At 40.2% G+C, this 6,546-nt stretch overlaps 1 pseudogene; it reads right to left on the bottom strand.

Moving 5' to 3' along the window:
• Positions 1–411: 411 nt before the first annotated feature.
• On the bottom strand, positions 412–1,324 carry LOC132654053 (vomeronasal type-1 receptor 94-like; annotated as a pseudogene).
• Positions 1,325–6,546: the final 5,222 nt, after the last annotated feature.

The raw sequence follows: 6,546 nt of genomic DNA, 5'->3' as shown, positions 1-6,546 counted from the left end.
ATATTGAAATGTGTTAGACATGGTTACATCCTTCAAAACAGTGTGAACTGTCCACGGCCATGATGCATGAGAGCCACCTCATAGGATTCCCATAATGATGCATTGAGGAAAAAGATAAAATAAAATAAAATAAAATAAAATAAAATAAAATAAAATAAAATAAAATAAAATAAAATAAAATGAAACAAAAATGCCCTGGTCATATCACAAAAGGGATGAGGTTTAATTTTCTGCTACATGTTTGTTACCACACAGGTTAAAGTAAATAATTTTAACAGAAAAACAAAAACAAAAACAGAAACACTGCTTCAGATTTTCATGTACGTCAAAGCACGTGAACACCATGCCATGACTGACAGTTCTGATGCCAGTGTATTGGGTCCTCTTATAAAGAAATAGGCCCATCAATGATCAATGAATATTCAAACATTTATGTCCTTCCACACATAGACCTGAAAAAGTTAATGACATGTTTTTCAGTTCTCATAAACACAAAAGGGCTGACTGTGGCATAGCTGTGGACCACAAAGAGTTGGATATAGTAAGATGTTGGATCATTCAGGAACATAGTTCTTGAGCAGGAGATAAAGCCATCCAAGATGGACATCAACACGAAGAAGCTCATGAGCAGAAGGAAGGCCCTGTTAGCTCTTTGCTCTGGGCATGCTTTTGGAGAAAGCCTGGTGCTGTGAAGATGCTGGGCCTGCTTCCTGTGCCTGCACAAGAGAGCCACCATGTACCAAGTCGAGATGACCATAACACTAATAAGAAAGGCTTCCCTGATGGCCATCAGTGTACAAAATGTGCTTTTCATGAGGTAACTCATGGGTAGGACAGAACAGGACCTAGTAACATACATGAAGTTATTTGAAGTCAAATTGGGAGTGGCAAAAATTGATACTAAGAGATGACTGCTAATGAGCATATAGAGGACACTCAGAAAAAGAAGGGCACATGAGATGTAATGGGCAGATTTGTGCTTGAACTTGGCTAGACAGGAGCTTCTGGGACTGAGGATGATGGCCTGGAGGACACTCAGCAGGCTGGTGGTACAAAGGGAGAGGCCCCTAAAAATTCTGTACAAGTAGACAATGAGTTTACATATGGTGTCATCCCATCCCCTCAAAGAAATAAAAATGTCCATGGCTATGAATGCTATGAACATTAGCATCAGTAGGTGGATTAGGGACAGCAGAACAATGTGCACCTCAGTGGGCCTGGGCCTGTGCCCACGAATGAACTTGAAGATGTAGAAGAGAAGAAGGAAGCTGTTGGCTGAGATCCCAATGCCAATTTCAGAGAAGAAGGTGTTCCTTATGTCAGAAGAGTGTGAAGTCATCTTGTGTGGAAACAAAGAGTGGATGAGGAGAAAAGTAAAACAATGACTCATCATGAGCAAGACCTCACACACCACTCCAGACCAGTCTTCTGGCCTCAGGAAAACATGCAGATGCTCCTGAATGCTTATTCCACTGAAGACCTCCATTCTACCTCACACCCCACAGACCATCCTCCTGCTCTCACTTGTCCTAAGCTGAGCCATGGCTGGACCCTGTGTCCCATGGTGGCTGATCTCCCTCAACATTAAGAGCTGCAGCAATTATGTGCTTTCATGTTTTGTAGGTTTGGGTTTTCCTAAAGCAAGAGCAGCATCTTACTTGGTTTTTACCCACAACATCTTGATGGCCAGGCACATTATAGACAGTTTTACTATTTTGGGTAGAGTCTGAATGAGAAGGATTGTGTAAAAGAAAAAAAAAAAAAAGAAGAAGCAGAACTTGCCAATAAAAACGGTCCCATGGATTGGGTATGCACTTGTTCTATTCAGGGCTATCTGTACTCTACTGAAAATCCTAATTTCTTAGAAAATTTCTATAGCAAATGTTGGGGGTTGTAATCTATGAATCCAGATGTTTCTGATTTTATTCATGATCTGCTGTTTCCTCCAAGTATGTCCTTGAATACTCTGAGGCCGGGTCCCAGCCACCTCCTCTTGAACATGTGAAGAACAGAGTGCTTGTGTCAGAGAGACACTGGGTGAGCAAGAACACACTGTTTACACACCAAACATGGGAAAATTCCAGCACATGATGGTGTCTGTGGATGTGTTGGCGGCTTATGTTTGTGCTCTGGGAGAGCTCAGGCAGCTCATAAAGACTGTTCAGCTCTGTCACTGCCTGAAACAAAAGATAAAAGACAAATCAGAAAACAGTAGCACATTGGCACGGAGTCCTTTCAGAGAACTCTGGTGGACGATTCAGTCTTTGATCGTTGCTCTGTATCTTCATCTTGCATGGTTCTGATCCCAGTCCAAAACTGTTCCAAGAGAAGGACAGGGTGGGCAAATGTCAGCAGGAGCATATACCGTGTCTTTCTCCTTCAGCGTGTGAAGTCAGGGAGTAAATAGAACTACAGTTATAACAGACTTGGAGCTGTCCCATATTACAGAATTAATTAAAGAAAAATGGTCCAACTCAGTCTTGAAAGGCAGACTCCATAGGAGTCAACATTCCCTCTCTCCATAATGGAGCTGTGATACTTCTCCACATACCTGATATGCTGGTCCAAGTTTATATTAGTAAGTGTGGTGTAGATGCTGTTGAATTATTACAGTTTATACTTACCAGGTACCTGATATGCTGGCTCCAGGTTTATATTAATAAATGTGGTGTACATGCTGTTGAATTATTGTAGTTTCTTTGATTTAGACACAGACTAAATAAACCACCATGACCAAAACCAAATGGGGTTGGGAAGCCTTCATTTCATTTTACAGCTTATAATCCATTGTGCAGGGAAGCAGGGTAAGGACTTGAGGCAGGAACCTGGGGCAAGAACTAAGGCACCTGTCACTGAAGGACACTGCTTACTAGCTTGGGTCTCATGGATTTCTCAGTCTGTGTTCTCTAGTATCCAGAACCCTGAGCCCAGAGCCTGCACCCACAGTGATGTGGGCCCTCTCACATAGATCACCAATCAAGAAAATTCATCACACACTTGCCCATAGACCAACCTAGTCGGGCATTTTCTCAGCTGAGGTTCCCTTTCCAATTGAGTCTAGTGGTTGATTTAACAAACAAGAGACAAAAACAGCTGCCACAGCTGACCCCCTGTCTACCTGACACTAAACACTTCTCTGTTACACTATAACTTTGTCTCTCAATTTTGTTGTTCCCAAGATATTAAACTAATGTCAACATTGCAATAGAAAAGTTCCATTTTTTAAAAGTTCAATCTCTCAAGTCTCTTTCCACATTTAAAACCTCTACAAAATATTCAACTCTCTAAAACATCTAGTTTCTCTAACATTTTCAAAGTCTCTCTAAAATACCCAGTCTCTCTAAAACTCCAAACTCAAGATAAATCTCCAAAATCCCTTTAAGTGTTCAGAGTCAAGAGACTTTGTGGGCTCCTGTAAAATAAAAATAAATATTTTCTTATGTGAAAGGTAAGAACCAGGGCACAGTCACAATCAAGTTCAACAAAGTCCAACAGCATAACTCTCAGTGCCAGGCTTCTGGGACTCACCAGTGATCTTCTGGGCTCCTCCACAGTGCTGGCAAAGCCTTCCACACAGCTGTCTCCTAGGTTCAAACTGGCCTCGCCCACAGCAGCTGCTGCTGGCATGTGATACTGACATCTCCAAATGGCTGGATCTGCACTGCAACGTGGCCTCTTGGCTCTCTTCAGGGACTCTATACAGTCGTATGGTGCCAAGTCACAGCTTCACTCCATGATCCCTCCATGTTTCAGAACAGTACCACCTGAGAAACTCTGTTTATTTGTTTGTTTGTTTTTTGAGACAAGGTTTTGTCTATGTAGCCTTGGCTGTCCTGAACTCCCTCTATAGACCAGGCTGGTCTTCAACACCTGAGAGACTCCTGAGCTATCAAGTTTGGCTACCAGCATGAGATGCAGCCGCAACAGTATTTAGACCACAGTGTCAGTGTGCTGAAGCTGAGAAAATACTTCAGAGGATTTTAATTGTTCCTGCAAGGCAAAGGTTTCATTTTAGTGGTTATTTTTTAATTAAATTTTTATTTTTAGTCTGTCAGTTCACATCAAATGTAGCTGCATTGTCCTCTACTATGGCCTGAGAAAAAGTTATCGGACGAGTCTGATGCTCTTTGGGTGGATGACACCTAAATGAACATCGGTACAAAGTCCCAATTTATTTCTAATATTAGAGATCAGACCTCTACTCTTGCCTGATGCGTCTAAAACAAAAAGGGGGAACTGTAGAGAGCTGCGGAATGCTATGCCTTAAAGATGGAGCTGGTCTCCGCCTTCCACCTTTCCGATGGTGAGTGCTCTCTGTCACGAACAATTCCACATTTGGCTAAGGCCGAGGATCTGGCTTGCTTTCATGTATGTGGACCTATCTGCATTGCCCACATGGCATGCCTGGGTTGGCTACCCAGAGGCTATTTAAGCTGTGGGCTGGCTTTCCCCAGGGTCCGAGGATTGTTCAAGGTTCCTGAATAAACTGCATTGAAAAAAAAAAAAAAAAAAGAGTATGGGCAGAAGGAACAATGAATGGTTAGTGAAGATACATAACCTACGTATGGCCCCACGTTCAGTTATTTAAATGGAAATTAGCCTGTATTCCAAAAAACCATTTTGGCTGTTCTATTGATACAAGAGAGTTTGTCTTTTTATATTTTATGATTTTGTTTTTCCATGTTCTATTTCATGTATGGTGAGTTATGGTGAAATTTTATTTAATCCATAGATTATGGATATAGAGATGTGATTTGGGAGCTAAAAACAGATTTATACCTGGTTAGAGCATTTCTTAGACATTGTATTATGCTTTGGTTACAGGGGACAATATGTGTTTGCATTTTAATAATGGTTAGCTGCTAAATGATCATAAAATGTGTTATAATAGAACATGCCATTATCTACAAATATAGTTTTGAACCAAGAATGCTGGAACAGTTGCTTAAAAAAGAAGATACAAGAGGAGCATTCTCACATCTGATTGTTTTGTTGTAGTTGTTGTTTTTATTTGTTTTTTTGTTTTTGTTTTAATAAAAGTGGCAAATTGTAAAAAAAATAATGTTTTATATGTTAAAAAAACAAAAAAAATAAAAACTTAATTAAATACACAAAAAAAAGCTTAACAGTATAATATTAAAGGACAAAAGTTTTATTTAGCACTAAACAGAGAACTAAACTTAGCCTGTAGCCCTCAGCAAAAATGGACTATTCTGGCCATACCAAATCTATAGGCCAGAATGTAACAGCATTAAATACTTTATTTAGGTATTAGCAGCCAGGCATATGTTTTATATAATGGTTAACAATGATCTGAATATAACCCTGGGCTAACAAGGAACTGTATTCCTTTTTGTCCTGTAAAAGAGCATAAGCAAACATTTTGTATTGAAGAATCTCCAAAAAAAAAAAAAAAAAAACCTTTTTAAATGAAGAACAACATATTTTATAGGTTTTTTTTTACATGATACATTGTAATAACTGCAGTTTTTGTTTAATTGGCTCATCTGCCAGAAGAATGAAAGGGTCACATCACAGAAGCAACCCATCTTTGCTTATTCTTAATGTCAGCTTTAATTGGTCTCTACCTGTTTCATCATTTTTCAAATCTCTCGGCATGAAGATGAGGGGCTGTGGGTGTGTTCCCACAAGGTGCCTGTGGCTGAGGGTACTCTGTCCAGTGCTGTGGGTGAGAAATGTCCATATCTTTCCCCCAAGCTCAAAGTGTTTGCCACTCCCTCAGACAGTCAGTGAGGGTGCTGTTCTGATGAGCAGTTACACATTTCATTGGAACATTTATGCTCTTAACCCAGAATCAAGAAGTAAGATTAATCCTTTCCTGTGTATATTTTCCTTCTGTTTATTTTGGGATTTTTTTTCTGAGTCAGGGTTTCTCTGCATAGCACTGGCTGGCCTGGAACCTGATCTGTAGACTAGGCTGGCCTTGAACTCAGAGATTCCCCTGCCTCTGCCATCTGAGTGCTAGGATTAAATGCATGTGCCTCCAGCACCCATCTTATGTTGGATTTTAAAATAATATTTTATTCTTATAATTATTTTTTGCTTTGTGACTGTTGTGTGCTAGTCTGGACTCACTCCTGTAGCTCAGGTGGACCTTGAACTCACTATCCTGTTTCGACTTCAGGGTTATAGACTTGAGCCACCAGGCAAACCTCTGCTCGTGGGTTTATACAACTTACAGTTGTGTGGTTTATTTCTCCTCCTCCAAGTCATTGATGTGTGAAATGTTCTCTCATTTCACTTGTTAAATGCCCTTCCTTTTTGTTAACATACTGAAGAGTTTAAGTTAGCCTGGGTGACTCCATTTTGAAATAAGGATCCATCTTGACAGGGACCTGATCTCAGGTACCAAGAAATATCACAGAATATGCACCTGGCAGAAACAAGGTTATCTCTCTAAGCAATGGCAACCAGGAAATATCACAGAATAAATGGTTAGTAAAAAATAAAGACAAATTTCCTGGCATTTGTGATTATGTAAACAGTCACCTCTCCTCTGTGGCTTTTACCAAATTCTGTAAAGTC

This window comes from Meriones unguiculatus, chromosome 5 (genome assembly GCF_030254825.1).
Source record: "Meriones unguiculatus strain TT.TT164.6M chromosome 5, Bangor_MerUng_6.1, whole genome shotgun sequence".
Taxonomy (NCBI): domain Eukaryota; kingdom Metazoa; phylum Chordata; class Mammalia; order Rodentia; family Muridae; genus Meriones; species Meriones unguiculatus.
Note: the sequence above shows the minus strand (reverse complement) of the source record. Positions and strands in the feature narration are given on the sequence as shown.